Source organism: Schistocerca nitens, chromosome 2 (genome assembly GCF_023898315.1).
Source record: "Schistocerca nitens isolate TAMUIC-IGC-003100 chromosome 2, iqSchNite1.1, whole genome shotgun sequence".
In the NCBI taxonomy this organism is placed as follows: domain Eukaryota; kingdom Metazoa; phylum Arthropoda; class Insecta; order Orthoptera; family Acrididae; genus Schistocerca; species Schistocerca nitens.
This window is the reverse complement of record NC_064615.1, coordinates 889,949,837-889,964,653: the sequence shown is the minus strand read 5'-3', so window position 1 is coordinate 889,964,653 and position 14,817 is coordinate 889,949,837. Positions and strand designations below refer to the sequence as shown.

At 36.3% G+C, this 14,817-nt stretch overlaps 1 protein-coding gene across 1 annotated transcript in view; it reads left to right on the top strand.

Moving 5' to 3' along the window:
• Positions 1 to 4,276: 4,276 nt before the first annotated feature.
• LOC126237201 (NFX1-type zinc finger-containing protein 1-like) overlaps positions 4,277 to 14,817 on the top strand; it is a 383,285-nt gene continuing 372,744 nt past the window's right edge. The window contains exon 1 of the mRNA XM_049947081.1: positions 4,277 to 4,408. The gene's annotated coding sequence lies outside the window, so the exon portion shown is untranslated. The remainder of the gene's footprint in view (positions 4,409 to 14,817) is intronic.

Sequence of the window (14,817 nt, the reverse complement as noted above, 5' to 3'; positions counted from 1 at the left end):
AAATCAATTCTCATGCAATTCCCTCGTTCCATGTGATGTATTGTTGTAAAATGTTTTGCCAGCATGTAAAAAATTATTTTGGATTTTACTAAAATGTGTCCAAGTAATGTCTAATAAGTTCCAATTTCTGGTTTCATATGAGTGCACATCTGACCTGCTTTCATACATGTGGGCATTGTCTTTGGCATGTATAAGTGCTTTAAGTATGTAGAGCCTGGGAACTGTAAGAATTTTGTGCTCAATGAAGTACTGTCTACAAGAAATTAAATTGCTCACACCAAAAATACATCTAATGGCGTTCTGCTGCTAGAGGAGTTGGAGTTTCCCCAAAGAGATATTCCATAATGCAGATGAGTATGAAAAGTGGCATGGTATGCCATAAGCATGCACTCCTTACTGACACAATCCTTCAGTTTCCTAAGGAGATATAGAACTCTTGCCAACTTACTGCACAGCTTTTCTGTGTGGGTATTTCGGCACAATTTGGTATCAAGATAAATGCCTAGCAATTTTATTGAATGTCTGAGTTAATGAGGTCCATCATTAATATGATATAGTCAATACAGTCGCTATTTTTCTTCGTTTAGACGAGGTGTAAACAACTTCAGTCTATTATTTCTGCTTTTCCTTCACTGTAAAAAAAGCCACTCCACCCATATTAGACGAAAATTTTTAAAAGCAAGGCGAAACCTGACAGCCATGCAGGCTTCAAACCCAGTTGCGTTCAGGTGGGAGCGAAAATCGATTGCGGAATTGGAAAAATGGCAACCAGAATCGATTTTGAAGTGTTTACACTACCACCCAGAACATGTATTGGGAAATCGGTTTGCGAAATACAATTTTGGGAGCTTCATTTAATCGGAGTGAATGAATAAAAGTTAATCGGCAGTTGCATTGAGTTAATTCAAGCTGTTCTTAACTGATGGCATGATCTGATGCTCTCCTGGATCCAGCCCTGTGGTTCTATTGTTATACGGCGACGTGAAACTATTAGTTTGTCAGCTTTTTAAGACACGAAAACAAGAGAGAAAGCAAACGGAACGGTAGTGAATGTTTCGAGTAATTTGCACAGATTAACAAATTAAGTACTTAATCACAGCTGGTTAGTTCCCTTCTGATGAAAAATATTATTTAAAGGCAAGAAAACATTTTATTAGCTTTGTAATTACACCCTGGATACGGAAAAAAACAAAACATTTACTGTAAGAAAAACACAGAAGTTACACACAAGCCAAGAATAAAGATATTGACAGCAGAGTCCTGGAGCAGCACATAAATAGCAGTGGAAGCGTGCTGGGCCCATAACCTGATGAAAAATATTATTTAAAGGCAAGAAAACATTTTACATCGTGACTCAACACCACTTTTCTTTTAGATGGAATCTAAACTGTGAACCCATCTTTGTCATTAACATATCCAACAAGTCGTCCAAAAACTGCCTTATCATCAGACTTGGAACGGAATTGTTTGTTAATGTGAACATAGCAGCCTGTGCCAAAAATTCTGAGAAGATCCACTCGTCCTACTGGTCGATTGAACCGTAGTTCATAAGGGGTTTTATTTTCAACTGAAGATTTTCCAGTACGATTTATTAGGTAGACTGCTGTGTTACATGTCTCTGCCCACAACCCTTTAGGTAATTTACTCGGATTTAGCATTGAGTGGTCAGCTTCAACAATGGTCCTATTTTCCCTTTCAGCAACACCATTTTGTTCAGGAGTGTAAGGAGGAGGAATCAGTAGCTCTATTCCCCTGTCTGCAAGCAGTTCACTGACATTCTTATTGTTAAATTCTTTGCCACCATCACATCTAAATTGTTTGACAACATGTCCATTAGTTCGTGCTTTATTTAAAAACTGCTTAAGCACAGTACCCACTTCACTTTTGTGTCTTAAAAAGAAAATTCGACTAAATTTACTAAAATCGTCTTTGAAACATACATAATAATGCTTGCCTCCAAAAGAATTCGTGATCATTGGTCCATTTACATCGGCATGGATTAATTCACCAGTACTGGTAGCGCATATTGTTCGTGTTTTGAATGGCAGCCTATGCATCTTTCCAACCGCACAGCCGTCACAAAATTCACTCTTGGCATCTTCCACATTAATGTTCATTCCTTTTAAAATATTCTTCACATGTTGTTTATTCTGATGACCAAACCTTTCATGGTACACTTGCAATGTTTCGGATGAAGTCATCAAGCTCATACGATTCATTTTTGCATTTCAAACAACACGCATGTTCAACACATAAAGTCCATTTTTCACATAACCTGTCATAACAATATTGCCACTGACTTGTTTTCGAACACAGACATTATTATAACTAAAATTAGTACTGTAGCCTCTGCAGGCAATGGCTCTCACAGAGAACAGATTAGCACTTGCATCAGGGACGTACAAAACATTGTCCATTCTAGCATTGTACCATTTATTGTTTCGTCGGATTCGGATGTAAACTGTTCCTTGACCGTACGCACACATTTTGACATCTTGTTTTCCCAATGAAATTACTTGAGGAACATCAAATTCACTATACGAAACAAAATACTGTTTGTTGGGAGTGATATGATTTGTAGCGCCACTGTCGCAATACCATTTATTTGGGTCACTGTGATTACTGATACACACACCCATAGCGTATGAAGTAAATGCAGCGTGTTCACTGTCTCGCTTCTTCTCTTTTCTTTTATTGCTGTCACGAGTGTTCTGTGGACACTCTGCTGCCCAGTGACCTAATTGTTTGCATTTATTACACGGAAACTTCTGTTTTAATTGTGACTTCGTCATCTTTACTTGCTGATTACTTGTTTGCCGTTTTCTTGTTTTAGAAACGACAAAAGCTGCACTTCCATTAACGTCTTGTTCACGCAGTTCAATAGTACAGAGTTTTTCAATCAATAAATTCAAGCTTTGCTTTTCTGTCGGTATCGTATCCCAGAGATCCTTAAAATTGTCGTAGTCTTTTCCCAGTGTAGACAAAATTCGACCATTTAAGATTCTTTCAGATAGCGTATTTTCTTCATGTTTTGCTAATTCATCGTTCAGGTCCACAAATAACTTTTGCAGTTTGGCCATATGTGCACTAATATCTTCCGATTCATCACGTTTAACACGGAAAAATGTTTCAATCAACACATTCAAACGCTGAGTACTGCTACGTTCAAATCGGGCGCGTAATTTGTCCCAGATTTCTTTAGCATTCTTGCACGTTAAGACGAGTTCTGCAACAGGTTTACTTAGCGCACTTGCTATAAGACTTGCTGCCTTTGCGTCGTCCTTGAGCCATTCCACATACGCTTCTTTTTGTTCACTTGTCGCATCTTGCGTCAACTCTACACGTTCACGTGTACCGTTAATAATATCTTCTAGCCCATATGAACGTAGCACCATAGAAATATGCCATTTCCATTTGGCCCAGTCGTCAGGTCCTTCAAGCTTATCAATGCTGACCTTATAATCGCCGCTAGCAGTCATGTTTCTTTACAGACATACGCTTCTTTTTGAATATTGTTTTAATTAAACTGTTCTGTTTGCCTTTACACGTGTACTGGGCCCATAACCTGATGAAAAATATTATTTAGAGGCAAGAAAACATTTTATTAGCTTTTTAATTACACCCTGGATATGGAAAAAAACAAAACATTTACTGTAAGAAAAACACAGAAGTTACACACAAGCCAAGAATAAAGATATTGACAGCAGAGTCCTGGAGCAGCACATAAATATAGATGTCAAGGAATTTTTTCTTTTCTTTCAACACCTTCTAAATCCACTATTGCCGGAATAAATAATGTGAACGAAAATGTCTCGCAAATTTTCGGCTGTAATTTTGATCGGCCAACGAGAACTTGGTTTGATTTTCTGTCACAAGACCTGTGTGCCGACGCACGACGTCGTGTCATTGCTATATTTTTGTTACCTTTCATTATGAAGCGTTGTTGCAATACGGCGTATTGGACCTTTATTTACCCAATTAGTTTCATTTGGATTTGCAATATGTTTAGGACGCATGTTTGAAATTGCTGTAGAATAGTATTGTTTGTGCATGAAAAAATCTTTTTCATCTGTTATTCTAGAAATGATATACCGATGCCTTAGAAGAATCGTGACTGTTAATTATTATGCTCCGTTAGTAGTATTCTGTCGCAGCATTTCATGTCACTTCGCCAAATCTGACTATATCGATATTAGAATTCGGGGAATCCCGAAGCGTTATAGTGTTTCATGTGGGAAGTCACCTGTGTTTATAGTGTGGTAGTGCAGTGTGCCAACGGGAACATTGAAGTGTGTTGACGTGATGATGTGTAGTAGCTCAAGTAACACGACGAAGAGTATGTGAACCATTAGCATATTATATTCGTCTTCTTTTCCTGCTTTAATGCATCTGTAGGTCCGTGAAAAGCGTAAGTACTGTGAAAATCACTAGTGCATTCCAGTTACTATAACTGTAAGGCATCCGACTTCCTGCCCCAAGCTTGTTGACCCCACCTTATTTGGTAATGGTATGTGTACATGTATTTGACATGACATGTACCATTATATTCAATGGTCAAGGACAAATAAAAAACCGGTATCACTTAATAAAAAGTAAATATATGAAAATGTCGGCATGTTCTAGATTTCAGTGCGCAGAACACTTTCTCATACACGACTTTACTGAATGACTTGTATGTAATATATGGGCGAAGATTATGCTTCGTGATGCTTTATCTCACAGCTTCCGTATGTTTTCCACTTTTCTTTTGTATTATACTTTCATCCGTAGACAGACTTATTTGAATCGATGCCGTCATTTTACATACACTACGCATAATTTGTAACACTGGTAGATAAGAATGATGCAGACATACATGCACTGTTTATCACAGAACTACTTAAACAAATTTAAGGAACTGAAATAACCTGATTCAAACAAGGGCAACTAATCGTAAGACGTCTCGTGATACCGGTAGCATTCCTTGGTTTTGAGATTACATAGAATAATTTATAAACTAGACATGTAGGCTTATTGTGTTACTAAAATACTCCATTTATAGTAGCCTCAGTCTTTATTTGATCTATCCAAATTTAAGCACTCACTGTAACTGGTCTGTTTGTAATGTATGATGCATATTGCGCAGTGTTTTTCTGTAGAAAAACATTAGTGTGGAAGATGTATTTGGTCGGAACTGTCAAAATACCCCATTTTTTAAATGTCTGCTATTTTTTCTGATTTGCAGTTTGAATGCTTATTCCATATTTTGAGCTTTATGCCTTCCCCCCCTCAAGTATTTTGCCCTAACTAATGATAGAATGTATGTGTGCAAAATATGTTGTTCTTAGACACCAGCTTATTACCCACTGTGGTTAATATCTGTAGGGCAAACCATTCTGTGCTAATTTTTTTCCAGTTACTATGATTTGTTTGTCCCATCTGAATTGCTGATCAGCATACATACCTATAAATTTTGTGCTAGCCACAAACTCTGTGATCACATGTACTATCAAGTCTTGTTGAATTAGGTTTTTCTACGTATACAGATGTTCATATTATTAGTCTTCATTATATTAACAGTTTACCTTTATTTGTTGACCATTTGCTAATGCTGTAAGTACCTTGTCACCTTTTATTTGCATTCTGTCTGTAATTATTCTATAGCTTTCAAGCAAATACACTGTTTCTCCTTGTGTGATCCATTGTGGAAGTCATTAATGTAAATGAAAAACAGTATATGGCCTAACATACTCTGTTGAGAGGACTCCAGTGTTCAAACATACTGGATCTGAATGATGATACACCATATATTTTGAGATACTTGAAATTTGGGAAATCTCTACCTATGCACCCTGTTTGCTAGGCAGTACCTGAATCATTCATTTACAGTGTCCCCTATTCATCATGTTTAAAGTTGACCTAGAAGTATATCGTGATCATTTAAAGCAAATGTTTTACTAAGCTCAAGGAAAATGCCTGTTATGTGTTCTCCTGTATCTGGGGTTTCTAAAACTACTATCATAAATTTTGCTACAGCAGCTTCTTTTGCCTTTCCTGATATGAAACCAAATTGTTCCTTGTGCAGCAGTTGCTATTTAGGCAGTTCCACAAGCAACAGAATGACAGTCAGTGATTTTGTTTAATGAATCATTACAAAGAGCACATGTTTGTACTGTTTTTTTCTACATAAGCAAAGAAATATAATTTTCATAGTGTAACAGTTTGTTTCATTAATATAATGAGACTTGTGTTGTTGTGGTCTTCAGTCCTGAGATTGGTTTGATGCAGCTTTCCATGCTACTCTATCCTGTGCAAGCTTCGTCATCTCCCAGTACCTACTGCAACCTACATCCTTCATAATCTGCTTAGTGTATTCCTCTCTTGGTCTCCCTCTATGATTTTTACCCTCCACGCTGCCTTCCAGTACCAAATTGGTGATCCCTTGATGCCTCAGAACATGTCCTACCAACCGATCCCTTCTTCTAGTCAAGTTGTGCCACAAACTCCTCCCCAATTCTATTCAATACCTCCTCATTAGTTATGTGATCTACCCATCTAATCTTAAGCATTCTTCTGTAGCACCACATTTCGAAAGCTTCTATTCCCTTCTTGTCTAAACTATTTATCGTCCATGTTTCACTTCCATACATGGCTACACTCCATACAAATACTTTCAGAAACGACTTCCTGACACTTAAATCAATACTCGATGTTAACAAATTTCTCTTCTTCAGAAACACTTTCCTATGAGACTTAAGTAAAAAAAAAAAAGAAGAAGAAAAAGTGAAAAAAATATGACAGTGGGATGACACAATTCAGACATGCTTATTGTGCTCATTTATAGTAGAACAATAATTCAGCTTGATGAAAAATATTATTTAAAGGCAAGAAAACACTTTATTAGCTTTGCAATTACACCCTGGATACGAAAAAACACATTTACTGTAAGAAAAACACAGAAGTTACACACAAGCCAAGAATAAAGATATTGACAGCAGAGTCATGGAGCAGCACATAAATATAGACGTCAAGGAATTTTTTCTTTTCTTTTAACACTTCCTCCAAAAGAAAAAATCATGAAATTATTGCTTTGTCTCTTGCATGCCAATTTCCGAACATAGAAAATTAAATCGAACTCGTTCAAGAGGTTTCGTCAAAATATCTGCCAACTGATTGTGTCCATCAATGTGTTCCAACAAAATCTCACCGTTCAGATATCTTTCACGAACATAGAAATGTCGGACCTCTATATGTTTAGAACGTCGATGATATTCTGGATTTTTTGCCAACTTCAATGCACTAGCATTGTCAATGTAAAGAACTGGAGGCTGCCCCGACATTTCCACTAATTCTGTTAGCAGACGACGTAACCAAACTAACTCTTTTGCTCCTTCACTAGCTGCAATTATTTCCGCCTCGGTTGTGGATGTGGCCACTACTTTCTGCAACTGACTTGTCCATGACACTGCACCACCTGAGTACTTTGCAAGAATTCCAGTTGTTGAGCGCCTTGTCCGGTTATCACCTGCGAAATCTGCATCAGCGTAAATCTTTAACTCTTCTTTTTTATTATATACAATTCCAAAATTTAAGGTCCCTTTCAAATACCGGAAAATGCGCTTTACTCTATTCCAGTCTTCAGTGGTTGGTTTCTCCATAGCTCGAGCAGCTTTATTGACTGCAAAAGTGATGTCTGGACGAGTTACTGTTGAAAGGTACATGAGACAACCAATTGCTTCACGGTAGGGTACAGATGACGAAACTTCTTCGTTTTGATTATTGTCCTCACGTCCAATAGGAGTTGAGATTGTATTGCATTCTGCCATTCGAAATCTTTGCAGAATTTCTTCTGTGTATTTCTCTTGACTTATCATTATTGCTCCATTTTCATATTGCTTTATTTTTATGCCAAGAAAATTGTCAAGACTGCCAGTTGTTATTTCGAATTCATGTTGTAAAACATCCATAAAAACAGCAATTTCTTTCTTGTTACTGCCGACAATCAGGCCATCATCAACGTAGATTGCCACATAAAGGCTATTTCCATTTAGTCTACGATAAAATAGGCATGGGTCTGCATCACTGTTTGAAAAACCAGCTTTCTTCATGAACTCAACAAAACGTTTGTTCCAGCAATGTGGCGCTTGCTTCAACCCATAAAGACTTTTTTTAAGAAACATACTCGGCCTGTACCATCTTCGAAACCTTCTGGCTGTTCCATATATACTTCATCTTCAAGTATTCCATTCAAAAAAGCTGTCTTTACATCGAATTGTTCTAGCAGCATTTTCTTTGAAGCAGCTACAGCCAACAGAGTTCGTATGGTGTCATAACGTGCCACAGGGCTAAAGGCGTCGTCATAATCAATTCCTGCTTTCTGAATACAGCCTTTTGCAACCAATCTGGCTTTAAAGCGAGTACCTCCATTGACTGCGACCTTTCGCCGTAGAACCCAGCGATTTTGCAATACTTTGGCATTCTTCGGACGGTCAACCAGCACCCAGGTATTGTTTTCCTTAAGTGATTGAAGTTCTTCACTAATAGCTTGCATCCATTCTTCCTTCTCGTTTGACTGCAATATTTCTGAAAAACAGTTTGGATCTTTGTATACAAGTGCATCAACTTTTGTTGCCATACAAAATTCACCACTTTCCATCCAGGTTGGTTTTCTTCGTTGTCTTTTATTCTTCTGTTTCTCTTCATTAGAAGATTCAGCAGCTTCTGCTTTTAGAAATTCTGTTAATTCTTTATTTTCTTCAGATTCACTCGACTCTTGACTTTCTCTAGAATCGAGAGTGCCAATTTTTTCTTGAGTTTGGCTTCCTCCAGAAGTGTACAGCCTAGGAGATTTACATTGGTCATCTTTAGATGAATTCGGATCATTAAATTCTTCCCGAGGGACTTCAAATTCAACATAATCACTATGTAAATCACAAACAATTTCTGGCTTAAATTTTACATCGTGACTCAACACCACTTTTCTTTTAGATGGAATCCAAACTCTGAACCCATCTTTGTCATTAACATATCCAACAAGTCGTCCAAAAACTGCCTTATCATCAAACTTGGAACGGAATTGTTTGTTAATGTGAACATAGCAGCCTGTACCAAAAATTCTGAGATGATCAAGTCGTCCTACTGGTCGATTAAACCATAGTTCATAAGGGGTTTTATTTTCAACTGAAGATTTTCCAGTACGATTTATTAGGTAGACTGCTGTGTTACATGCCTCTGCCCACAACCCTTTAGGTAATTTACTCGGATTTAGCATTGACCGGGCAGCTTCAACAATGGTCCTATTTTCCCGTTCAGCCACACCATTTTGTTCAGGAGTGTAAGGAGGAGGAATCAGTAGCTCTATTCCCCTATCTGCAAGCAGTTCACTGACATTCTTATTGTTAAATTCTTTGCCACCATCACATCTAAATTGTTTGACAACGTGTCCATTAGTTCGTGCTTCATTTAAAAACTGCTTAAGCACAGTACACACTTCACTTTTGTGTCTTAAAAAGAAAATTCGACGAAATTTACTAAAATCGTCTTTGAAACATACATAATAATGCTTGCCCAATTCCTATAGAAATTCACAAAAATATCTGTTATGGGAAGGAATAAATGAGTGACTAGATGATATAGAAGGCATGTGTATTAAACAAATATTTTATTAATGAAATTTATAAACAATGTGGTAATGGAATGATGCTTTCACTTGAAAATACCAGTTTCATTCTGCATTGCTGTTGTGTGGGGTATTTATTCCTCTGATGTACAGCAGATGGAGTCAGTTTCTGTACAGACTTGTCTTTTTTCACCCCAACATTTATATTTGTATGAGGAAAGTTAAACATCGTTCCATTTGGATCATTCTTTCTAAGAAATGAAACTTCATAAACATATTAAGCATAAAATATCTGCCCCACAAAAAATATTGACCTTTATTTCTTATGTAAGCAACCAGAGCAAAATCCCTGTACCAAGCGAGGTGGTGCAGTGGCTAGCACACCGGACTCGCAGTCAGGAGGACGACAGTTCAACCTTGCGCCCGGCAATCGTGAGTTAGGTTTTCCGCGATTTCTCTAAATCGCTCCAGGCAAATGCTGGTATGATTCCTTTGAAAGGGCATGGCCGACTTCCTTCCCTGCCCTTCCCTAACCCGTGAGACCGATGACCTCACTGTCTGGTCTCCTCTCTCAAACAAACCAACCCAAAATCCCCTTGAAGTGAGGCAGTATGTTTATGGTTGTCCTATGAATTGCCTCTGTTTGAAACTTGCTTTTTGAAATTGTGTGCAAACATGTGGGGAATAGTGAGTAATAGTGGTACTCAATAATAAAATGAGAAATAGGCATAACAATATGAATAGTTGTGGTCTGTTCTGTTGGAACTATTCCCACCCGTATTTGATCTAATTCCTCTTTATTCTCTCTAATTTGGAGAACCAAGGTATAAAAAATGTTTATTCTACCAAATCTTTCATTTTTGAAAATATAATGTAATTGGATCGATAAAAAGCTTTGTTTATATACATCAAATTTTTCATTTGTAATTTTTGTGAAATTCTCAGCATGAGATAGTATGTGTTTCCCAGCTTTGATGACACCTTTGCTGTGTAAGATGACAGAGAAGTGCCATGAATTATTTATTCTATAGTGTTTTCTGAAAACTGTCAGGTTGGGAAAGAGGAAAATGCTGTTAAAATTGACTGGCCACACCTTCACAGTAGTACACTTCTAACAACACAACACGTAATAATGCTTTTATAAGTTAGGCCTAATTCTTAGTGACCTTTAAAGATAGTCAACATTGTGTTGCAGTAAACAGGAGGTCAGTACTTTTATAGTTAATTTTTTTTTCCATTTTTTACACTTAAAGTATTTAATTAGCATAGGTTATGGAAGAAAAAGGATTGTGTTTCAAAATAAATAATAACATTCTACATGTAGTAAGCATTTTTTGTAAAGTGGATTATTAGTCCACCTTTCAGCAGCTGCTCTTCAGACAGACTATGTTTCTTCTCTCTGAGAATTATGTACTTGGTTTACAGCACTTCCTTTTTTTACCCATTACCTCCAATTAATACTAACAGTATAACCACATACAGCTGCCTAAAATTGTAGTAGGGCCAGTATATAACTGTATTTGTTGTGTAACATATTAAGAGTTGAGGAATGTCAGTCATTACATTGTAAAATTAATGTCATTCTGTTACTCCATTTACGTCATCCCGTTGCTGCATATGTGTCTTTCTATTACCATTATAAACTATTGTTAAAGTGAATACTATTTCCACCTGCCTGAGCCTTCCATTTATCTTGTAAATCTGAACTTCCATATCTATTCTCAGCCTTCCATGAAATTGCATTGGTTGTGAAAAAACAAACTTGTACGTTTTTTTTTTTTTTTTTTTTTTTTTTTTTTTAGTAATGAAATGACAGGAGGTGGCTATAAAAAAACAAATCAGCCGAAGGGCCTCTCTAATTCAATAAATTGAATAAAAGCTACTGAAATGAGCTGGCTTAGGATATTTGTATACTTCTTCAGATATAGTTAATGTTATATGCCTTTGCAATGGCTTGTGGCTTTGCTTTAAGAAATTAGTTTGCAAGGGTAACTAGAAGCTGAAATTTTGCACAAGTTATGAAGTTAATTGTTCAGTTCCAGCACTTCCTAACACAAAAATGGAGATCCAGTTAAAAACGTTTGATGCCTCAGCTAGTAGGACTGGTAATCATGACATTTTTTATTTTTGATGATTTATGTCCATGTACTCCTGTAACAGTACATTTATTTAAAACTGATCTGTAATTTTCTGCATCACTGTAGCAGATATTCTAACTAAAGTATTGTGTTACAGTTGGTTTTCCCTTAAAGAGTATTAGACCTATATATTATCTACATTTATCGTATATTAAGTCTGTTTTTGAGTTTTCTCACAACTATAATTAACCTCAAAAGTTTTAGGAAATTAGTAATTTTTACCACAGATTTTTCTGTTGCCTTAATAGATATCTTGTTCTGTGTCGCTTCAGTTCTTGTAGCAAATTAGCAATTTTCTAGCTCAAGAGATTAAAAGATAATCAGCGGGTTTAATTTACGTTGCGTGTTCACTATCCTGTAATACATTGCGCCAGCTAAAATGCAGTCCCCTGGAATACCGTTCACAAACACAGAATGAATTGGTTGACATTTGTAAGCTGCTTGGAAGCTGCCCTGACTACTGTCAAATGATGGGCAGCAACTGAAAGTCATTTTGTTCGAAGAACCAGAGTCATGTAACAGTACCAGAGGTACCTCAAGTACTATCCACTCCTGTGGATCCTGTCTGGAGAAAGTATTGGGTCTGTCATCACTCACTTGACTGGAAGTAGTGTGTCATTGGCAGAGTTAGGTGTCATGTAGAGGGTGAATGGGGATCACTAACCAACAAGTGTGAGAAGCTGTTTTTCACTGAAACTGAGCCAGTGGGTCATTCCATATCAAGTCACCCAATAAAAAATAAATTTTACACCCACCTCCTTAGATTTTCATGAAATTTGGCTCAAATGGTTCTAATACCATTCTGACAACACCTGCAAATTTTTTTTGCTGTATCTCTTATAGTTTTTTTTTATAAATTTTTGAAGTTTTTATTTTTTGCGTTTTCTGAACCTTCGGAAATGGTAAATTTAATTTGTATTCAAAACTTTAAAATTGCTTACCTTAAAAACTCTTTTAGATAACATCATGAATTTTTGCAGCAAGTTCACTTATTATACATATTTGAAGATAAAAATGATACTAATATATATATATATATATATATATATATATATATATATATATATATATATATATATATATATATATATGTGTGTGTGTGTGTGTGTGTGTGTGTGTGTAGTTATAATAGAAGGAAACATTCCATGTAGGAAAAATATACCTAAAAACAAAGATGATGTGACTTACCAAATGAAAGTGCTGGCAGGTCGACAGACACACAAACGAACACAAACATACACACAAAATTCAAGCTTTCGCTTTTTCCCCCTAAGGTAAGTCTTTCCGCTCCCGGGATTGGAATGACCCCTTACCCTCTCCCTTAAAACCCACTTCCTTTCATCTTTCCCTCTCCTTCCCTCTTTCCTGATGAGGCAACAGTTTGTTGCGAAAGCTTGAATTTTGTGTGTATGTTTGTGTTTGTTTGTTTGTTTGTCTATCGACCTGCCAGCGCTTTTGTTTGGTAAGTCTCATCATCTTTCTTTTTAGATATATTTTTTCCACGTGGAATGTTTCCCTCTGTTATATATATATATATATATATTTTTAACAGATGTTTTGTTTTATAAGAATTGCAATATCTAGAGTCTCAGACCTGATAGAATGCTCAAATTTGTTTTAATTTACTCTTAAACATATAGGCTACTTGATAAAACAAAAATAATGATGGCTTTTTAACATGTTTATTAATTATAGTAGATTACATTATAATTATGTACAAAGATAGTGTACTTACGACACTTATGTATAGCCCAACTGATTGCTTGAAACATTGAATTTTTTGAGTAATTTTCTCTTTTTAATACACATTAATGCTGATTCAAACTGTTTTTCCACTTTATCCAAGAGCTTTCAGTTCTTTTGGTACAGTCTTTTTTGAAGTATTACATTCTTCCAGTGCCGCTTGATTGAGGTGCGTCTACTACACAGTCTATGTGCTCCAAAGGCACTATGCAAGAATCTTCTCTTTCAGGCCAATAAAATGATGCAGCTGGTCCTGAAGGATGTAGAAATAGAATTTCTGCATCTTCTTCATCATTGAATATTGTTTTTACCAGTTCAATGTACCAGTTACCATCATAATTTGCAGCCACATAGCTATTTATGGATGGTTCAACACGAACCCAATCAGAAGAAGAATGGAAAGAAAAGACTAAGGAGGGTTTTACACTATCTGTAGTCCTTCTAATTTCAAGGTTGTTTGTTGGAAGTGGTTTGAAGTTATGAAAACTTCTTGTTCCAGGAATGGTTCGGGTTGCTGAAAAACGTTTTTCTAGTTTTAACTGGAGCAAATCAGCTTCTTTTTTGTCAATAAAGTGAAAATGAATGTTTTTGATATTTTTTTCACAAAACTTGTACACATCGATTGCTGTCATTATTTGTTCTTCGTCTGAAAGCTGTAGACTGGCTTTCCTTAAAATTCTTTTAATAGTTCCTCCTAGGCCATCACAAATTGACTTCCCATGACTTGTTGCAAAAAAAGTGTTGGGCCTTAAAATTAAAGTCTCTCAAGTGTTCAGTCAAATTTTTAGAACTGTTTCTATTTTTGTACTGCCCAGCACAACCATCTGTACAGTAGTGAACTGATTCAATGTCAGTATGATGTAATGACAGCCACTTTGTAATTTCTTTTTGTACAAAGTTAACAAAACCAGTGTCATGTTCTTGGTCATCACTAATAAAACAGTGGTTGGAAACAAAAACATTGTTTTCCTCATTTCTTAGAAAAACTCCAACTGGGTGTAGAGTACAAACCACCTCTATTCCAGTGGTAACTTTGGATCTCATTTTGTATAACAAAGGAATAATTTTCACTGAAATCCATCACAATAATTGCTGTTTTGGGTGGTTTGTCTTCTTTCAATCTTTTAAAGGCTGTTGATTGGGATTTTGCTATACACGAGTGCGGGGTGAGCTTTTCCAATGACCTAACCAATAAAGAAATGTAGTCTTCAACACTGATAGACTGTTTGATCATTTCTGCCCTGTCTGTGTTAACCCACTGACTGATTACAATTTCTTCTTCTAAATCATAATCTTCACTTAGTTTTTCAGTTAAGTACTCAGTTAGTGCAGTATTTG